The sequence below is a fragment of the Haemaphysalis longicornis genome, unplaced genomic scaffold, assembly GCF_048455015.1.
Source record: "Haemaphysalis longicornis isolate Haplotype H1 unplaced genomic scaffold, Haemaphysalis longicornis Haplotype H1 scaffold_9, whole genome shotgun sequence".
Lineage (NCBI taxonomy): Eukaryota > Metazoa > Arthropoda > Arachnida > Ixodida > Ixodidae > Haemaphysalis > Haemaphysalis longicornis.
Window position 1 is genome coordinate 39,474,404 of NW_027526460.1, and position 22,421 is coordinate 39,496,824.

The window sequence follows — 22,421 nt, forward strand, 5'->3', positions numbered from 1 at the left end:
CTACATTGTCATTTCGCTGCATTTCGTCGAGTTCTTCATTCCCGGCTGAGAATTATGCGCTTTCAGTAGGGAGAAATAAGGCTAAACATTGGAACAGGTGCCAGTAACCGCCATGAAACGTCAAAATGACAAAGGCAAACACAACCGCTTTGTCAACCGGACGCACGTGACCAAAAACTGAAAGCCAATGAGACAAAGCTTCCAGCAAATTCACAGTTCGCGGTGAATTGACGGAGTCGAGAATAGGGCCACTGGAAGGACGCTCACTCGCATCCACTAAAAAAAAATTTTTAAGCACTCACTTCGCGCTCCCGCCCCACCACTCTCGCCCACCACTCACGCTCGCAAACACTCGCAGAAAACTCTCTCTCACACACACACAGAACAGAGAAGGCAGCAAATTTTTTTTGTTTAATTATACATTACGCAAAGAAAGGCTACCGTCTTTAAAAGCCCCAGTGCAAGAGTGCTCGCGTTCGCGAAGCGGTGCTACTAAGAAAGGAAAATTGGCGCAGCTTGAACTAATTCTGCAAGGCTAAACAGTAGAGCTGGCTTACCCCTCTTCCTTCGTCGGAAACCCGGCTGTTGCAGCATCATCATCAGCAACAGCCCACTAATTTCATTGAAAGACGAACCTCTTCCATCGGCATGTTGAGGCGCCTCAGCCATAGAAAGAGGGAATGCGCCGTGAATCTCTTCTGATGATATACCGTATGTACGTGCGGCCTATTTTAGAGTTCGGGTGTGTTCTATTCTCGGTGCTGCTACGTATAAAGCTCCATCGCCCTAGTTTCTCCTGGAACGCCAGGCTCTTCGCTGCGGTTTAGGGCTACCTAAAAATGCATCTAATGCGTTACTTTATTTGGAAGCCCGAGTTCCCCCTCTGATACACCTATTTAGAATACTCACTGTGGATACTTTCCTGAGAGCCTATGGCGCGGGGTTAACAGGGCACAATTTTATCTTTGTAGCTAAGCCAGCTGTGTTTTTGGCGGCCCAGTGGCCCAGGTCCTATCGACCGCAAGTTACTCTAGCACAAAGCTTGGTATCTCCATTAGGGGTTGCGCTCAATAACGTACTTCCATCTCTTGATAGGGGTCATACGATAACGGTCAACTTCCGGAACATCTTTCCCCAAAATGCTAAAATGCTACCTGCCAGACTGCTCAATAGTATCCTACAAGATCATTTGGCCTCAATTCAGCAAGGTACTATCATATATACAGATGCTTCTCAACGAGATGAAAAATTCGGAATAGGTATAGTTTCCCCTTCCTTAAATTGGTACTTTTCGGTTCGTCTGGTGGATTTTATCCCTATATTCTATGCGGAATTCTTGGCAATTGTCTTGGCAATACGAAAGCTTGACATATCGGTGTCGTCTCCACTTATAATTACAGATTCCCTATCCGTAGGCTTAGCCCTTTCTTCTCCGAAAGACTCACCTCTTCTACGGACGTTTCGATCCCTTCTACCACCTCATATTACTGAAATTGACCTTCTTTGGGTCCCTGGGCATGCGGGAATCACCTTTAATGAAACCGCAGATTCACTGGCAAGGGTAGCACTCTCCGGGCCTGTTGTCGATGTCATTGAGACAACGCCTTTATTAGCCGCTGTAAGATTCCGTAGATTGTTGAAGCTGCAAGGGCAGCACGAATCAGTCTTATTGTCAATGCGAGATTTTTCTCATCTAAAATTCTCCTGGAATCCGAATTGGTGCCCCTCACGCGACCTGGAGGCGATTGTAACGAGCCTTCGATGTCGTGTGCCCCAGTTGAACAGATACCTCCACAGGTCTCGTCTGGCGCAGACTGCCATGTGCAGTTACTGTAATGAAGAAGAGTCTGTCGACCATTTCCTTTTGTCATGTCGGCGATTTTCAAGCCTCAGACGTCAGCTCCTTGAAGTGCCGCTTCATCGCCTGGGGTTGGTATTATCAGTGCCGGCTCTTTTATCATTTGGGGCTTCAGAAACGGGTTATTGCCGCCGGGATGTTTGTTCTGCTCTTCTGCGCTTCATAGAAAATTCCAAAAGTTTTACAACCTAATTCGTATCTTGTTCTGGCTCCTCACCTGAGCCCTCCAAAAGCATCCATTTCTGATTTTTCTTTCTCCTCCTCTCCCTCCTTCTTCTTCTTCCTCTTCTTATTTTTCTTTATTTAATTATTTATTTACTTATTTCCTTTTTTTGTTTCAATATTACCCAAATTCCAAACTCAATTCCTCCAACACAAGAAAAAGAAAAGCTTCCAAATTTTTATAATTTTCTTTGAATCATTCTAATTTTCTAATTTTCTTTGAATCACATTCGAATTAACCACTGATGTTTGGCCGATCCCCTGATTGGGTATGCGCCAATATACAAAGGTACAACAACAACAACAACAACAACGACCTCCCACCGCTCCTGTCCCGCGCCGCTATACTCGGTGACAACTTAAGAACGGCACCAGAAGTTGCCGCTGTGCCTTATCACCGTAGCCGGCTGTTTCTCCACGCGGCGCAAGTAGGGCGTTACTGGGAATAATTGAACGTGGCGTGAGCCGTTCCCGTGATTTTTCGGACTTAATATGCTTATAAATGACTCCAGTGACGACAAACAAACTGCGTGAGACAAGGCAGACGATATCACGCATTCATAGCAAACTCCTTTCAAAACGCGCGCGCACTGACATCACGGGTCCGGCGCTTTGGCGGAGTGATACACTACATGAGGTGGTGCCGTTCTTGAGTTGTAACCGAGTATAGAATCCATTTTTTGCCTCCGAATTTCCTTATTTTGTCCTTCGATCGTGTAATTGGCCTTCCTCTTTTTCTAAACCTGTCTCCCGGTGTCCGCTTGGTCACCGTGGTATTCCACCGATTGTCATTTCGGCTGATTAACCAAAGTCAATTTCTTCTTTCTTTTTTTTTTTAACTACGATATCCCCTACTCTAGTTTGTTCTCTGATCCAGGAATCTCGTTTCCTGTCTCTGAGTGTTACTCCGATCATTATTCTGTCCACGGCCCGCTGAGCAGACCTAACTTTACTTTCAAGTTGTCTAGTAAGGCGAAAAGTTTCCGCTCCATATGTCATCACCTCACTTTTTTTTTTTTTTTTGAACTTGCCGTTGAAAGTTCTCCATGACTGGCAGGCCCCGAACGTTTCGTCCGCAGGCGTTCACGTCTTTCTTAATGTGGACCCACGCGCTAGAACCCGCGGCCAAGTCCAAAGCCAACGCCCACGCTACGAACCCAAAGGTAATCCTGTGCGCCAGGAATGCGACGATGGCCCAATGAGAGACGCTAGTTTCATAATTCGAGGGACCCGGGTTCGATTCCGACCACGGTAAGGTTTTTTTTTTTTATTATTAGCTGCACATGGCACTGTTCCCCGCCGTTGCTAACCCCTCCCCCTCGGTCCTTTGGGGTGACCCAGTGGTATGGTGGCCGGTTTCACGACATGAAGATCCCGGGTTCGATAGCCCGGACCTCCCTAACCACATTATTTTTCTTGAGGCTTCGAGGGTGTGGTTTTTTAGTTTCGTTTTGTTTCGTTCGTTTCGTTCCGTTTCGTTCCGTTTCGTTCAGTTTCGTTCAGTTCCGTTCCGTTTCGTTTCGGGTTTTTTTTTTTTTTTTTTTTTTGCGACGGACGGATTTGCGTCGGGCTAAGCAGCTCTGGTGCTAAAAGGAGCGCTTCCAAACGAAGGCACGCAAAGCAACCGGGTGTCTGAACAGTGACGAAGCGTCTGCGCGCCTCTCTCTTCACTTGGCGCAATGAAGCTGCACTCAAAGCGCAACTTCGCCGTGTCCCAGCGTCAACGGTGTTATTGCCGACAGTTCAAGAGGCATATATATTACATATACCTCTATACGTATACGTTTCGGAGAGCGTTCGTGAGAGCCATTTTCGACCGGAGTAACGGGCTTTCGAATAGCAAAAAATACAAAGGGCTCTATACTGTGGTTACGAAAACTGCCGAATTGCTTACTCTGCTACTTGCTGATATATGTAACGGTAATTAACAAACGCAGTCGCGGAAAACAAAGCGCAGAAAGCTGCACAAAGTACAGCAAGAAAAATCTTGCTATGTTCCTAATTGTTTGCCGCAACTATTGCGGCTATTATTAATTTCCAATAAGCGAATTATACACTGTTTCTATTCAGGGGGAAATGACGGTTTAAATAGTAAGCTTACCACCAATCTTGGTTCCATGCTGATCCGTCCTTCGAGCCAGCCGGTGGCACACAACTTCCGCTGAAAACTTCTTGTGTCGTCATCATCAATAGTCAGTGCACAAGTCCCAGGAACACGTCCTCCAAGTTGCTCCCCCGCTGAAGTCTCCTCCATATATCACCACTGTGACTGACACAAAACCAGACTTTACGCGCACCGCAGTCTCCGACGCCGAAATTTTTGTTGTGGCCAACTTGGTCACCAGCATCTGGTTTGGAAATGGTAAACCTAACCATCTCTCACCTTTCGAAGGTTCCAAACAGCATGAAAGTTCTTTTCACCGCAGTTCAGAGGGCGTGATACCGACGGAAACTGCGCAGCACCACCGACGGATATCAGTCGTCGCTTAGTCAGTCCACAAGAAACCGCCTGAGCCACGTCTCGGTCACGGCTTCACATATCTGAACAACTCGCACACCCATCGAGGAAGGTGTGCCCAACAATTAAAACGATGTTTCCATGCAGGCAACTACGTAAAACAGCCCGAAATCCAAGCACGGGAACGAGGACATTCCGAACGTCCCAGGGGCGCTCCAGCTGAAGCGTCGTCTGCGAGCTAACGCAACTGGCTGTCTAGACAGGCGTGACGAAGCGTTTTTTGCACGGCGGGCGGCGCACTATCACCGGCGTCGGGAAAAAAACGCAACTTCACCACGCCACGGTATCGCCGGAATTGTCGCAGGCGGCTCGCAGAACGAATGCATTTTAAAAGCATTGCAAGAATCACAAGTCCTTACGATTATCGACCACAGGAACCATATTCTCTTCGGTACGGGGAACAAATGGACTGCTCTTGGCTCGTGTTTGGGAAAGCCCCGAATGCAGTAGAGGAGGACGACGGAACAAAAAAAGAATAGCGGCATCGCTAAAAGCCGATGAAAGCCATCGCGTACGATGGTTACCGATAAAGGAACAGCGCTAAACAGTTTCGGTGGACAACGCGTAATAGTAATTGAACCGTGTTAATGCAGTTTAGTGGTGGCTATGGCGTTGCGCTGCTGATCCCAGGACGCCGATTTGATCCCGGCCGCTTCGACCTTTTTCTGATGGCGGCAGAAAACGAGAACTCTCATGTGTCGAGATTCGGTGAAATTCCACTTTGCCGTAAAGCGTACTCCTCTGAACAATCCTGCTGACGGACCATAACAAGAAGAAATGCATACGAACGAGTGAATAAGCTTCGCTTTAAAAAATGAATTCACTGCCACCGATTTTTTAAGTAAATATTGTGATAATGAACTGTTGATTAGGGCAAAACAATCAGCTACGACATCGTCCGAAATCTACGGAACGCAAGAAATAGAAAGCACATTTTAATTAGATTATTTTTACACGTACTTTCGGTGCGTGGACAAATTAGCACTGAGACACCCGGAAGTTTTACTACGGGGCGATTTCCGTACAAAGAGAAATTCTAGCGTGTCACTGTCTGATCAGGAAAAAAGTAAACAGTGGAAATGAATTGCAGGTTTGTCGATTTTCTTATTATTGTTTTTATTACGCATGATAATGAATAAACTCATTTGTTTGGAAATTATTTCTCCTGTAATTATGTATTAAGGATGATTCGTCGATCCCGTTTTATTCATATCCTTTCTTCAAGATCTCCAAGAACAATTTTTCTAATGAGTATGCCTGTGCTCTTGTTATGATTATTTTACGCATAATTGTTATTGCCCATATTTTTCAACGATTTCTTCAGTAAATAATTGTTATTAAGGATCACTCCTCGATCCTCTTTAACTTATTTCATTTTCTCCCAGATGTGCACTGAATATTCTTTCAAACATTTTTTTTAGTAGCAACGTTCTTTTTTTCAGACGTATAGAATGTGAGCTTCAGTGATATCAATGCGCCGTGATCGGTGTCAGCCGGTACCACTTACGAGCGCCACTCGCCACTGACGAGGGGTGAGTGGCGCTCGTACTCGTGAGTGGTGAATGGTGACTCGCGAGGGACCTCACGCTTGCGAGAGGTGAGTAGTGAGAGCCACTCATAGAGAGAAGTGATTTGGTGGAAGAAAGGAAAGGAAAGTGCACTGGGGATATTATTGAGCTCACTAGGGAGCTCACCTGCATACAACCCAGTGCGGTGGGGAGGGGAAGAGGGGATAAAAGACTTGGGAGGAGGTTAGGGGTGGAATAGAAAAGGTGTGAAAGAGAAAGACAGGAAGAAGAAATAGAGAGAGAGAGAGAGAGAGAAGAAAAAAAAAAGAAAAGAGGGAGGGGGGCATTACATAAGCTACAGCGGCACGAGTGTTCGGCGCGAGTGTTTGTTCAGTAGCCTCAGCTACAGGCGCTGGGTTAGTCCAGTGGCCTCGAGGAATGCTAGGAGGTGGCTGAACACTTGACGACGGGAGCTGGCAGGCCACTCATACTCGTGAGTAGTGAGCGGAGCTTACCGCGAGTGGCGCTCACATTTGTTCGCACTCGCCAGCCCGAAACGATGGTGAGATTCTCTCACTACTCACTCGTAAGTGGTGAGTGCGTGAGTGCACTCGTGAGTGAGCCTTCCGACAACTATTTTATGGTGACTACACACGGGGCCCTCGTTGTGTACTGCGAAGGCCTAAAAATTACCACACGGCGGAAGAGGCTAGATGAACTTGAAATGCCACTCGTCGTAACCGCCGTTGGGAGAAAGCAGCTGCGGATGAAGATGAAACTGAGCGGGCGGTTGACGAGGGTAAATTGGAAGTTCAAGAGGAAGTTCAACCATGATTCACCACAATTTAACCACAAACTTCAGCCTCAATGCGTCCCCCAAAGGGCGGTGATTTCGAAGTATCACTTAAGTTTGACCCAAGCAACAACTTTATCACTTAAGTATATCCCGGAGCGGAGTGTACAACTCACCATGCCCGCAAACCTTCGTCTAGTAGAAGCTTGAGCTTGAGCGCAAGCTCAAACTAAATTATGTCCACATCTTAAAGGCCAACTGCACTCAAATTTTCGACAACGTAAAAAAAATTTCATTTAATAGTACGCATAAAAAAAGTGCGAAATGCAAAATACTACGTTTCAAACGTGAACGCGCGCGACACTAGCGGCTCAGGACATTGGCGTTTTCGAAACCGAAACTGAATAGAAAATGCGGCCATTACCGGCGGCCGGACGTGACGTAAGTGATGGAACGGAAGCGGTCGCGATAGAACTGGCGGCCGCTAAGAGCCGCCTTCAAATGCACGTGGTTAGGGTGCCTGGATGTGCGTGCGGGCGCGCGCATCCAGGCACCCTACGCGTGGTAGCGACGCGTTTCGCGCGGGTATTTGCGCCAACGAACTCCCACTATTGTTTGACCAGGAAAATGGAGTTAGGCGCAATTCCGACATCGCGTTGCTATCAATCGAAATGAAGTAGACCGCTCGAAAGTTATTTTTCCATCAAAATAAGTGCCGTTGTAGCAATCCTTAGCATTGTGAGTAAAAAAGCAGGCCCTGATTTACAAAGCTACTTGCCCGTACGATATCGAAAAGCAGCTTTGGTTAGCCGGCACCTCGGCTATCACATCGCTCTCTTTGAAGGAAACAAACCGCACGCGGACGGAGATAAGTCACTTTTTTTACTATACATTACGTGCAAACAGCTTCGAGAATGTCAGCCCAGGATTTTTCGCCTTGCTGCACATCGACAATCGAAACATAGAAAGCATCTGAAACTATAAGCCAGCTTCCACAGCTAAATGATGCACTAAAACAGGAAAAAAGTTACCTATATGCCGCTGTTTTCTACTTTCACCACAGACATGTGCTGTTGAAAACATTTTACTTAGAAGTAAATTAAATCTAGCGCGCTACAAATGTAACTACTTCATTTGGGAATTGAAAAAAAAATCAAGTTTGGTTATGAGAGGAGCAGTTTCGTTAGCTTTCGCACTTCGCGAAGGCGATGACCGATATTTATGCGGATGTCTTTGTTACCACGAGCAAGGGTGATTTCGGTTAACTTAGTGAGTGAGGCAAACTTCACAGAAATTCCAATACCACCGTGTTTAACAAGTCTAGTTAGGTAGCAAAATTTTGGGCAAGTCTAAGGGATGGAGGTGGCGTTGGCCCAGACCAAATATTGCAAATATTGGATGCGGAAGTGCATGTGGTCAAGAAGTTATAAAAAATTATTTTTTCCTGTGATAGATGCAACAGTAATGACAAATGTAAGCCAAGTGTGCGTGTCGCGCTATTTTTTTAGCAGAAATATCATTTTCAAGTAAAAAAAGTTTTGCTAATTCTAGAACGTTCGCAAGCGCGTGCATAGTTTGTAATCTCTTTGATTGCACTGAAAAAAACGAGGATATTGCTGTTTATGTGGTGAGATTTAAACAGGTGATGACGATGGCGATACAGCGCGGTGGTGTAGCAGAAGCTCCATTCGATTCAGACTTGATTCCCTGCAACGCCTCCACCGGTGCACAGTGCCTGCATGCACCAAAGCGCTCGATTCGCCGCTGCAGGAATGGTACCGTGCACCGCGACCCTCGATTGCTCATGGTGCAGCCGCGGGGTGCCGCCGCGGCACAGAGAACTGCTGCACCTGCTACGGAGGAGGTGCAGCGATTCAGGGCCATGAGCGCGCGCCGTAGTTGGGGCGTTGCGGGCTGGCAGGCGGCTGCCGGCAGTTGCGGCGACCGCGTGAAAATGTACGTCGAGTTCGATGATACGCGGGAGACGAACTTCGCGTCGCCGCTGATGCGTACGGCGCAACATAGGTGGCTGTAAACATCCAGTTGTAGGGGACGACAGGCGAGGATTATTAGCAGACGATATATGCTTGCACTTCGCTCGATTGTAAACACGCAGGGCTGCTGCTGACGGTGCAGCCCTGGTGCACGGCACCGCGGAACCACGCCGCTGCACTGCACCGGCACCATAGAAATTTCTCTGCACCATTGCCGTGCACCGCTTCTGAATCGAATGGAGCTAGAGAAACCCCGGGCAAACGCATCCCTTCGTCCGGCCGAGAGCCGTGCAAGTCGCCGGAGAAGCGCGAGCTTCACGGGACAGGTTCCCCAACCTACGTCACAGGCCGCTGGGAACTTTTTTCGGTGACTCTTCGCCAGGTGCAAGAATTGTCTGCACCGAGCTACTTTGAACGATGATACCTGGTGTTCTCTGTGCTTACGGAGCTTAAAATTTCGCCATGGTGAGACTACTTATTTATATTAAATTTGAACAAAGAAATGTTTAAGTTCAGTTGGCCTTTAAGCCACACAAGATGTCTATGCTAAAGTGGCTTAAGACGAGGGTGCGAAAGCGTCAGAAAGCATCAATGTCTTATTGTCAAGCGAATGAGCCGGAATATTGTGACCGCCGCCATGTCCGCGACGATGAAGAAACGAAAGGTAGGGGCGGAGAGCGCTTTTCATGATTATTGGTCTTAAACTTTTTCGTCATATCAGAATCCCTGAAAGACCCATTCGTTTACCCCATATAGGCTAGCTAAACCTATAAATATCATGTTATGTATTTCGTAATTAGAAAATATTTTCTTAAAAACAGCATATTTTCTATGTGTTATGACCTTGCCGAAGACGAAGACGAGGAGCGCACGCAAAGCACGCGCTCATTCCATCGCCGACCGTGCACAGCTCGGCATATCTTAACAAAGGACCAGAAGGATCTTGCGGTCAACTGCATACCCAGAGGCGTGATCCAGTGAGGAATAATGGAAGAATCGAAGCAGCCCACTTCGCGGCAGCCAGCGACGCTTGGGAGCACCGCATGCAAGGCGCCACGACCGGACAGTGGCGCCGAGCCGAAGCCCCGCCCGGAATCTCGCTTCGCGATGACTGAACTTAGCGCAAAGAAACCACCGCCGATGAAGCCCGAGAAGCCAGGGAGGGTGCTGGAGACGCAGGGGAGCACCCGGGACCCAAAAGGGCATCCCCAAGGAACGCCCAAGTTGACGCAAGACACGCGGCAAGCTGTATTGCCGCGGACTCGGCCGGTCGTGGACGGACAGCGGCAGCAGACTTCGCCAACGAGCCAGGACAGCTCCTCTGGCCCCAGCGGGGCCTCATTCTCTTTTCGGCGGAACCACCACTACGGGGACGTCGCCTCGTCGAGTGAATTTTCCACAGAGTCCACAACCACGACGACAAGCAGCGGCCACTGCTGCGTCTGCAACGTCGCCAGCGACTCGGATATGGCGCCGCGGGCTAGGAGGCGCCGCGCGGGGAACCGCGAGCCGGCGGAGGGACGCTTCCCGTGGGCCACATTTCTTCCCATCGCCGTGCTCACCGCGTTCGCCCTCTTCCTCCTCCTGTTCTCCGTGGTGGCCGTGATCGAGACGCGTCAGATGGTCATGCGACTCACGCCCCGTCCCGAGGTGCCGTCGCAGCACAAGGCGGAGTCCGTGACCTCCGAAAGGACAAGTGAGCAGCCGCTGGAACAGCCCAGGGAGTTGTTCGAGCTGGAGACGAGCTCGGCCCCCACGTTGACCACACCGAATGCAGCGACGTCCCGTGAAGTTAATATGCTGACGAACAAGACGACTACGGGGAAACCGGCTTTGTCAACTTTCGTCGGGAGCCCATCCCGCGCTCGGAAGACCACACGATCGAGAAGAGTTTCTAAAGACCGGAAGAGAGCCTCCGTCCAGAAAACGCGATCACGCAGCGTTTCACCCGCGACGGTGCCAAGAAGCAAAGGTGTAGACTTGGGAGTGGACGGCGAAGACAAGTCTGCTGCTTTCCCATTTAGGCATCCGGCAAGTAGTAACTTTTACTCCGCAGTCGAAGGGAATAGTACACGGGCGTCAATATTGCTTTCTATAACATACTGTTAGAAGCACGTTACACTTGCAACCACCAGTGCATGTTGGCATAAAGCGAATTGGAGCAGAGCATGCATCAGCCAGTTAATTACTGAACAATAGGAGTGCTTAACTTCGATCTCCCGTCACTCATTTTTTGAACACTTAGAAGCGGCATTGGGTACGACAATGCTTCAACATCTTCTGGAAGGGAAATTAAATGGCGGGCATTTCATCAAACAGCGGAGGATCGCATGCCTTTCTTCCTGCATGGTGCTATCTCCTCGGAGGGCTTACACGAACAAAAATCTGCAGGAAACAGGGAGACAAATACTTCGGCTCCCTGGATTTATTGGCATATCATTTCACGACTCAACTTACGTTGAGTGTTCTGATAAGTTTTCTTGCGCAGTTAGTATGAAGTTTTAAAAGGTTGCTTTGCCGTCAATGCCAACTTCAGGAAGTTGTTCCGGGTTCAGCGTCACTCGCGACTCTGAGACCAGCTTTTTTATGCTACCAATTACGAAGACATTACATTTTGTGCCGTTCAGCACAGTTTTCTAGCAAGGTAATATTGTTTTTAAAAACTAGCTTGCTGCATGTCATTATCCCCTTTATGAAATGAAGGTTCCTTTTAACATATAGAAGGCTTTTACTGCAGAGCAGTATTTTTCCCACCGACCCAGTTTTATTCCGGTGAAGCAGATTTACTCGGCGCCTCTTTGGGGCTCCTCCTCGAGACCGCCAACCCCTCTTTCACAACGGTTATCACGACGGCTGTTCCCCTCATTACCGCAGACGCGTCCTTTACAAGTCGCGCAGTCGGTTGACAGGTTGGCTGACAGCGACCGTATCACCGTTGTCAGATGATTGCGGAGAATCAACAGCAGCGCGAATGGGCAGCTCGAAAGCCACCGCCACCGCAGAGAATGTAGCCACGGCCCTTGCCGTCGCAAATTCCACCTCGCCCACTAGCTGCGGGTCCCTGCCTCAGGAAGGCAACTTGCCCCATTGGAACGCCGGCGTGAGCACAATTATTCTTTTTCTTGAAAGCCATTCCGAGCGACATAGTCCAGTCGGCTGCCCTCGTTGACCAGCTGGTCACAGTTCTTCTGGTGGAAGAATAATAATACATCTTAGTCTGACCGCATATAAACTCTTTCTCTCTCCCTTCTACGGTGCATATGACGCCTAATTATGCGCTACCCCCCTCGTTGCCGGGTTAGGCGTGCACGGGTTGGGGGTGGAGAGAGGGGGTATGCACGCACAGCTGGGCTTAATGCCGCTACCCGTGACATACTCGTTGTGGTGGTGGGAGATTTAAACATAGTAATCTCAAGGCTCAATGAGCCCTGTCATCTGTTCTCCACAATCGAGCGGTTTGTGGTCTGGGTTGGTGTGTTGCACAGACAATAATATGCCTACAGCTGGGCAGGGAAATGGACACCCGCGTGTCTGTCTACTCGAATAAAGGTCGAGGCATTCCAGGTGTTAATTCGCTTTGGGACGGACGCATGTCGTTCGCTCGGCATCAGCCCGAATAGAAACATGACTGGGCGCGAAAACAACGGAAAGCCGCTGCCACTGCCGCCTCAAGTTCCAACTGGTCGGGTAGCTGCGAATCCCTCCCGGATGAACAGCAACTGGCCTGCTTTGAACGCCTATGTGGGCCAATATCACTTGTTCAGCTTAAATGGCTTTCAGAGTGACATGTTCGCCAGTGTCTTTCACTTCTAAGCGCTGTCTCATGACCGCTTGCGAGTTTATGCGTGCACGGGTTACAGAGGAAGGGGGGGGGGGGGGGGCACGTGCAGCTAAAGGTTTTTATGCCCTTACTGATGACATACACGTTGTGTTGGCGTGAGCTTTAAGCGTGGCCGTCAAACAGCCCAATGCGACCTCTCCGGTGTCCTCAGTGGTAGAGTCGGCTTGGTTGGGGTTACCCACAGGGGTTACATATTACACACAGTAATATACCTACGACGTGGGAGGAGGGAAGGAGACATCTCTATGCTTGTTCGGTAGGATAAATCTCGGGTCTTTACAAATTTCATTCAAGCAATTGGATAGAAAGTATGCTCAGTCGTAAATTACAAACGTGTTTTGTTTCGTGCACTCCATGGAGGGCGTGCAGCTTCGCAAGTCATCCATTTTTGCAGAGTGGAAGGACACTCATTTTTTTGTTGTTGTTAAATTGCCTCGCATGTAGTGTTACGCCTCCTTACCGAAATTTCTCAAAGACATCGAAATGCCACGGCTCAGCTTAATAAAGCTGTCTCGTCGAACCCGTTGCACGCAGACACCTCCAGCTTGTGGGACCGTGCTGTACACTTTCTGCCGGCGTGCGGGAACCGAGTTTCACTTTAGCCCGTCATCCAACTCGTGCGTCGACGCCACGCACAAGGCCTTGCACACCTGCAACCGGGGCCCCAACAGGTTCGCTTCTCTCAGCCAGTGCTTGGAGCGCTGCGTCTCCGCTGAGCACCCGGCGGATGAATGCTTCGACCAGCCGCTGTTCACCAGCTGCACAAGGTATGAACTCTATACCTCGCACGGAAATACTAGCTGCCCCTTATGTACTATTCGCCTCTTGGGCAATGCTTCATAGTGTGCTTATGCACGATGAAGTTCGCGCAGATTTGCGCGTAAACACTCGTGTTTGTATGCTCTGGCAGGTGCTCAAGTACTCGGGAGTCAGCATCTACTCACCACACTGCGATGACTCATTCATCACCGATACGTTTGGCAGCTATTCGCTGAATGTGGCGCTCGCGTTTTTTCCATACTAATGTTTTCTTTTCCCTGAACAATCTTGAAACGTGCAACGCATGCGCCAGCTAGCAGGCGTTGTTTCAACTTTTAGCCTGTCGGCTGTACAGACAGACAGACAGACAGACAGACAGACAGACAGACAGACAGACAGACAGACAGACAGACAGACAGACACAAATTTTTCGTATCATGGGTAGCCCAAGAAAGACTCTCTGCCTCACGCTGTCGAGAGTGGCGCCACTGAGCCAATTCGGTAAGAAGACCAATGACCCCTACTAACTTCCTTAAAGGAGCCATAAAGAGAAAATACAACTTCGTTTAATTTGAAAGAGCTAGGATTCAGTATCTCACTCAGCTCCATTACAGCCCCAAAAGATGCTTTTTTAACAAAAAAAATCAAGAAGTATTTAAAAACTTTCAAATTTTGCGCCACAGTGACGTGCTATGAGCAAGAATGAAGTCATACGGGCCAACAATAAAACATAATTTTGAGTGCGTTAACTGCACGTTAGCATTCAAGTGATGCGGTCAAATGGAACTAGAGGCCCCATTACAGACGTCCAGTAATGTGTCGTCGCGACAGGTCAGATAGGCGGCCGCCAATCACACAATCAAGGTTCCGTGACGTCATAGAAAAGTTGCGAGAAATTGGCTAGGGGGTCGTGACTGCTTCACACGTTTTCTTTAATATCTCCGTTATTTGTTCGAAGATTGTGATGATATTGGTATCATTGTTATCGGGACGAAGCATTCTTTTTAATAAACCAAACTTGTATTTTGTCTTCATGGCTTCTTTAAGGGGATTACTTTGGGATTGTTGAAGACGTTTTTCCACTAAAAACATTGAAAGATCATTTGTAATTTAGGTCACTTGGAACCGTCCTTCCTTGAAAATGTTTAAGTACCGCATAGTTTAGCGATCCCGATAAATTCTAACACTTTTTTACATATACTGAGGAGTGCTGGGCGTTTCTCTAGTGTTCGCGTTTATTCTTCTTCCCCGCCACTTCCCCAACGCAGCCAGGACACGGTGTCCACCTGGTGGTACCCGCAAGGAAACACTTGCATGGCGTGGAAGTTTCCTTCGGACGGATGCCCGGCCAACGGCAGCGCGGTCTTCGCCACCGCCGACCAGTGCACCCGGCGCTGCATCCAGGGACATAACCAAAAACCTTCGTGCCCGCCTCCGCGCACCGTCCCCTGCGCTCTCGGGCATCTCAAGTACCCGTTCTTCGCCCACTTGTCGGCGGAAGACGGCCGCATACGGTGCCTGCAAGCTTCGGACGCCGTGCTGCGGGGGTATCAGTGCCTCGTCGGTGCCAACCGGTACCGCAGTCTCGACGACTGCAACGCAGCTTGCAAACCGCACCACAATGTTGCTCCGCACACTCGGCGCTAAGCCCAACTGCGCCCTTTGATGATTTTGTCTGTTTGACGAAGACGTCTTTGATGAGTTTGTCTGTTTGTGGACGGTTTCCTAAATAGCAAGGTCGCGCCTTGTGCTATGTTTCCTATTTTGAGCGCGCCTGCCGATTCGGATATTACTTCGCTTGTCAGCCTTCGGGCTTTTTTTTTATTCGCAAAAGCGATTCTCTTAACCACTCGCCTCCTCTTGAGGCTGCAGCTCGTTGCTTCGGCTTTCGCGCACGCATCCCAGTCATGTTCACACGCACGAGTAGGCGGTCGCCGGGTGCCTACTGATCTATCACCACTCCCTCGAATTTTATACTTGTCGGCTTTTTTTCTGCGTCTTTCTGATGTGAAACTAAAGGTGCCCCCATCCAATTTAATGCTATCGCGATACAATTAAATCCAGGCACCAGAAAATTTATTCCAAGCGCCATCTAAAATAATCCAAGTGCTATGCAATTTATATCCAGGTGCCACGAATTTAATTCACGTGCCAATCAAATTATTCCAGCTGTCAGAACGTTGTTCAGGAATGTTTCGTGCGAAATTAGGTGCAGCTTTGCTGACTTTGTTGAACGTAGTGTGGTGAAAATGTGGTGCTTCTTGATTCACAATTCGCACAGCTTAATGGACATTCACTAACACCCGCCGACCAGGAGAGCGGTCTTGTTGAATCCGTTGGTGCCGTGTGCTGTGAGCTGATGGTCTGCGAAAGCGCCGTCGATAGCTCACGTCAGAAATATCGTCTGCTCATCGCGTAACAATGCCTTCAGAAGTTCCGTTGATAAAAACACATTGCTTAAATGTATTTTACATTCTGATTTTCAATCAATGAATGTTTTTCTGCAGTGTTAGGTATTATTTCTAAATTTTATTGTCTGCTCGAGTCAGAAATATCGCCTGCTCGCGTCAGAAGTATCGTCTGCTCGCGTAACAATACGCTGGCAAGTCTGCTGGAGTAACAACACGGAAGCAGGTACTCCTGACGATCTCGCAGACGATCAGTACACGACACCAACGGATCAAACAAGACCGCTCTCCTGGTCTGCGGGCGTTAGTGAATGTCCATTGAGCTGTACGCATAAGATATTTTGCACATAATGGATAAAAAAAAACACCACGTTTTGACCCCACCACGCGCACCAAACCCGCAAAGCTGCACCTAATTTCGCACAAAACACTACTCCTTCGGACAGCTGGATTGATTGGCGACCGGGTTAAATTTGTTGGCATTGGATTAAATTAAATGGCAGCTGGATTAAATAACATGGCGTCTTGATTAAATTAGATGGGGGGTTGGATTAACTTTGTTGCCGTCTGCATTACATTGTATGGCGATTGGATTAAATTGAGCGGGAAACCTTGTAGTATAGCGCTGTGAGCAGTGAGGTGTCCCCCTATATCGCAACCACCGATAGCTCGAGCAACGGTGCCGGCTTCGGTACTAGCTTTGAGCGTCGGGAAGTCGGTTTGCTTTTTACACAAAACACACAACGTGTCGGACGGGAAGAAGGGATAAACAGCGCTAACCTCTTTTATATCACACCTCAGAGAGATCCCCTGAGAAATGGCATTTCTATCAATTCACTTCCACGATGCAGTGCAATTTAACGCTTAACTCATAAAGATCGCAACCAAGCAATCAAATATTGCGCATAAAAGATATAAATACACTCGGCATGTATTATAATAACTATGACGGTAGCTGAGGCTGGCAAGAAAAACATTTCTTCAAGCCGAAATTGGCGTCAACACAACAAGGTGATTAAGTCACGCTGATCTAAAAGCGAGCGAAAGGCGGGTGTTTAGCGAACACAATATTTTCACCTTACCAATTCATTTATTTCAATCTCTTTTAGTAACATAGTTGAGCTCTCTTCGTCAATAGAAGCTTTGTTGCGTTATCTCCTTCCCGGCCGCCACCGCCGCCATGCAATCGTCTGCTGCTATGTTACTAGTTTATGGCGTGATCACAGAAGAATACGGCCGGGACCATCGGTTGTATGACGCGGTAAGGACAGCAGAACACTTCGCATGATAACGGCGGAGCGTACCGAAGCCCCTGATTTACTCATTCTTCAAGCTCGACTTCAATCAACGCAGTAATGCATAAAACAGTCACGTTTCTATGGTATTTTACTCGAGTTAGATCATGTGGCCCAGCAGCTTACTAGGAGGAGTGCGGACAAATATTATGCATTGGGTTCTCTTTGTCATGAAGAGGCTTGTACTGCCCTCTTATGTTGCTGCTACGCCAAACAAATAACTTTTATTTCATTGCAAAACAAAAGCAAACTACGACACGTTATTTGTATGCTCGTGATCGCTGACAATTTGGAAATAGTCAACATTAATATTTCTTTCGCCAGAAAACAGTTTTAAACCGCGCGTTGTGCGAAACTGCGTCTTCTGCAAATTCACGGGGATTTCACGGCGCCGAAGGTTGGCGAAATGTCTTGCTATGGTCCCTAGAAAGATTTGCAAATATTTCTAGGGGCATGGCAGCCGCCATTTGCCAGCTGTTACGTAGCACACGTCACTTTTACGCAGGCTGAAGTTGCGAATGTGTGACGTAAACGTTCCCCCGCAAACTGTTTATATCATAGAGTTAATCCTACTGACTGTTTATATTACGTCACGTATCATCAGCCAGTCAGAGAGGGCGTGCCGTACAAGCCGTGTTGTTACTGAATAGCAAAGACAGGCCTGCGTTGTCATGTCCGCGGCATTTCGTCTAGTTCTTCATTGCAGGCTAATAATTATGCGCTTTCAGTAGAGAAAAGTAAGGCAAACTTTAGAACTGGTGCCAGTAATCGTGATGAAACGCCAAAATGACGAAACCACACACAACTGCTTTGTCAACCGGAAGCACGTGACCAAAACTGAAAGCCAATCAGACAAAACTTCCGGCAAATTCACAGTTCGCAATGAATTTGCGGAGTCAAAAATAGGGTCCCTCAGCACCACTCACTCGCATTCACTAAAAAAACTCCCACCTCCCCTCGCGGGAACCCCTGTGTAGATGCGACGCATAGGGATTTCACGTTGCAGCGTTGGACAGCGGAGGAACGGCGCTGGAACGATGGAGCGGAGCGGCGCAGGCACCGCGTTTTATAGCGCGCATAGCGGTGAGGGGACGCGCCGGCGCCAGTGCGTCTGCCGCGGCTATGACGCAACACAATCCAACACAATCCACTTTAATCCAATCTAATCCAAATCCCAGCCAAGCCAAGCCAATCCAAGCCAATCCAAGCCAATCCATTCGAATCGAATCCAATGCCCCTCGCGAGAGAGTGTTCGCTATCGGAGAGGAGAGGGGGTGAGCGGCGGAGAACGCAGCTCACGCGGCGAGCAGAACGGGGGAGGGGCGGACGCCGACAACAACGCCGACGCCGGATGCAGGGACAAGGCGAGTGAATGAGATGCAGTCGCATCTAAAAAAATTATTTTTCCTAAGCACTCACTCGCGCTCCCGCCCACCACTCTCCCACACCACTCGCCCTCGCAACACTCGCAAAAAACTCCCTCGCACAGACAGACGTATACAGACAGCAAAATTTTCTTGTTTAAGTATAAATAACGCAAGAAAGACTATCGTCTTTAAAAGCCCCAGTACTCGCGTTCGCGAAGCGGTGCTACTAAGAAAGGAAAATTGTCGCAGCTTGAACTAATTGAGCAAGGCTAAACAGCAGAGCGGGCGGCGTCTCTCCCTTCGTCGGGAACTTGGGTGTTGCAGATCATCATCAGCAGCAGCCCACTAGGTCCACTGCAGGACGAAGGCCTCTCCCATTGACCTCCACCTGCTCCTGTCCCGCGCCGCTCGAATCCATTCTTTGTCTCCGAATTTCTTTATTTTGCCCCTCCATAGAGTAATTGGCCTTCCTCTTTTTCTAGACCTGTCTCCCGGTGTCCACTTGGTCCCCGTGGTATTCCACCTATTATCATTTCGCCTGATTAACCAAAGTCCATTTCTTCTTCGTTTTTTTTTTTTTTTTTTTTTTGAACTACGATATCCCCTACCCTAGTTTGTTCTCTGATCCAGAAATCTCGTTCCTGTCTCTGAGTGTTACTCCGATCCTTATTCTTTCCTCGGCCCGCTGAGCGGACCTAAGCTTACTTTCAAGTTGTCTAGTAAGGCATAAAATTTCCGCTCCATTTGTCATCACCACACATTTATTTATGAACTTGCCGTTGAAAATTCTCCATGACTGGCAGGCCCGGAACGTTTCGTCCGCAGGCGTTCACGTCTTTCTCAATGTGGACCCACGAGCTAGAACCCGCGGCGAAGTCCAAAGCCAACGCCCACGCTACGAACCCAAAGAAAGGCTGTGCGCCAGGAATGCGACGATGGCGCAATGAGAGACGCCGGTTTCATAATGCGATGGACCCGGGTTCTATTCCGACCACAAAAAGCGTGTTTTTTTCCCCCTCGATTGGCTGCACATGGTACTGTTCCCCGCCGCTGCTAACCCCTCCCTCGGTTATTTGGGGTGACCCAGTGGTATGGTGGGTCGGCCTTAGCAGCTCTGGTGCTAAAAGGAGCGCCTCCAAACGAAGGCACGCAAAGCAACCGGGGTGTCGGGACAGTGACGAAGCGTCTCGCGCCTCTCTCTTCACTTGGCGCAATGAAGCTGCACTCAAAGCGCAACTTCGCCGTGTCCCGGTGTCGACGGTGTGATCGCGTACAGTTCAAGAGGCATATATGTTTCATATATCTCTATACGTAGAAGTTTCGCAAGGCGTCCGTGAGAGCCATTTTCGATCGTACACAGTAACGGGTTTTCGAATAACAAAAAATAAGAAGGGTTCTACTGCGGTTACGAAAACTGACGAATTGCTTACCCTGCTGCTTATGTAACGAGAATTAACAAGCGCAGTCGCGGCGAATTAACAAGCGCAGTATGCGCAGAAAGGTGCATAAAGTACATCAAGAAAAATCTTGCTATGTCCCTAATTGTTTGCCGTAACTATTACGACTATTATTAATTTCCCATGAACGACCTATACATAGTTTCCATTCAGGGGAAAACGACGGTTTAAACAGTAAGCTTACCGGCAACCTTGGTTCCATGCTGGTCCGTCCTTCGAGCCAACTGGTGGCACACAACTTCCGCTGGAAACTCCTTGCGTCGTCGTCATCATTAGTCAGTGCACAAGTCCCAGGAACATCTCCTCTAAGTTGCTCCCCACCTGAAGTCTCCTCCATCACCACTGTGACTGACACAAAACCAGACTTTACGCACACCGCAAACGCCGACGCCGAAGATTTTTGTTGCGGCCAACTTGGTCACCAACATCTGGTTTGGAAATGCTAAACCTAACCAGCTGTCACCTTTCGAAGGCTCCAAACAGCATGAAAGTTCTTTTCACCGCAATTCAGGGGGCAGCGAATACCGACAGAAACTGCGCAGCACCACCGACAGATATCAGTCGTCGCTTGGTCCGCAGGAAACCGCCTGAGCCACGTCTCGGTCACGGCTTCACATATCTGAACAACTCGCACACCCATCGAGGAAGGTGTGCCCAACAATTAAGACGATGTTTCCATGCAGGCAACTACGTAAAACAGCCCGAAATCCAAGCACGGGAACGAGGACATTCCGAACGTCCCAGGGATGCTGCAGGTGAAGCATCGTCTGCGAGCAAACGCAACTGGCTGTCTAGACCGGCGTGACGAAGCGTTTTTGCACGGCGGGCGGCGCACTAGCACCGGCGTCGGGCAGAAAACGCAACTTTATCACGTCATGGCATCGCCGGCGTTATCGCGGAGAGCTCGCGAGCTCTTGTCCCTCAAAAGCATTGCAAGCGTCGCACGACCTTACGATTATCGACCACGGGAACCATGTTCTCGTCGGTACGGGGAACAAATGTACGTCTCTTATCCGGTGTTTGGGAAAGCCCCGAATGCAGTAAAGGAGGACGACGGAACACACAAAAAAAGCGGCATCGCTAAATGTCGATGAAAGCAGCCGTGCGCGATAGTGACCGATGGAGGAACAGCGGTAAACAGCTTGTATGGCTGATAATTGTAATTGAACTGTGTTAATGAAGTGTAGTCGTTGCTAAGGCGTTGTGCTGCTGCTCCCAAGGACGCCGATTTCATCGCTGCGGGTAGAACCGTTTTCTGATGGCAGCGAAAAACGAGAACTCTCATGTGTCACGATTAGACGAAATTTAGCTTTGCCGTAAAGCGTACTCTGCTGAACAATCCTGCTGACGGACCACGACACAAAGAAATGCATACGAACAAGCTGACGGAATTAAAAAATGAATAACGCTTCGCTATAAAGAATGACTTTACTACCACCAATTCCTCACAAAAAAATTGGCTCCAATCCACGCTGTGAAGGTGATTGGAAAACAAAGCTTTAAACGACACCCACAACTGCCCATGCGACGTCACTTGAATTCACACACGGGGCTCTACAAAGAATGAAATCAGATATTCTGCCAGCCGTTACCTGGAATTCGCGGAAGCGGTGTTACGACCGCAACAGCGTCGGCCACGGCCAGGCAAAAACGGTGGATGCCGCCGCTGTAGCCCTGCCGTGCGTCGGAAGAGAGAAAACGGAGAGGAGCGTCTTTCGAAGGGTGAGACACCGGAACCTAGCCATCCTGATGTGCTAGCTCGGGGCTACACCACCGCGCGACACAAGCGCAGACACCGAAACAATTCGGCATATAGTGATTCCCATTTATGCCGATTAAAACTAGCAAGTTTAAGAATTGCGTGAAAGCTGTGGGAACTTTTATAATCGCTATTTATCAGAACCAGTCGCTCCTTTCTCCTTTTCTAATACCTCTTAAAACACAACCGAATTGCTATTCACCTATTTAGGAAACGGAGTCCAATTCGTGGCAAGCCGTGTGAAAAAGGTAGCGTTTCTCTTGCGGCCAGATGCCCGTATGTGGTCTCTGCATTTCGTTTTCCCGCCCTGCAAACCAATCCTTAACGTACCTTTGCCGTACGACCACTTAATTCCGTCGGGTCCGGGTTACCCAGGAGGTGCTGTCAAACATGTTAATCAAGCAGTGTGAAGGAAGCGCGCAATGGACGCGAAGCTGAGCCAAAACAGGCCACATGGGCGTCCTGAAGGGGGGGCAAGGGGGGGGCAACCGACCCCCCTTGGAAATTCGGATATTTTTATGCGCTACCAAAAATCTGCACAGCTTGTTTGGCCCATAATTAAAATAACTTTACCCTGAAGGATGGAAGAGAGGAGAGAACGACACCGACGTTCTCTCCTTTGTCACGTCCTTTAGCGCAAAG

At 48.8% G+C, this 22,421-nt stretch overlaps 1 long non-coding RNA gene across 1 annotated transcript in view; it reads right to left on the reverse strand.

Annotated features, from left to right (window-relative positions):
* The window catches only part of LOC144153051 (uncharacterized), a 364,880-nt gene extending 344,132 nt beyond the window's left edge, over positions 1-20,748 (reverse strand). Inside the window, exon 1 of the long non-coding RNA XR_013319287.1 lies at positions 20,205-20,748. This is a non-coding gene — a long non-coding RNA (uncharacterized LOC144153051). The remainder of the gene's footprint in view (positions 1-20,204) is intronic.
* Positions 20,749-22,421: the final 1,673 nt, after the last annotated feature.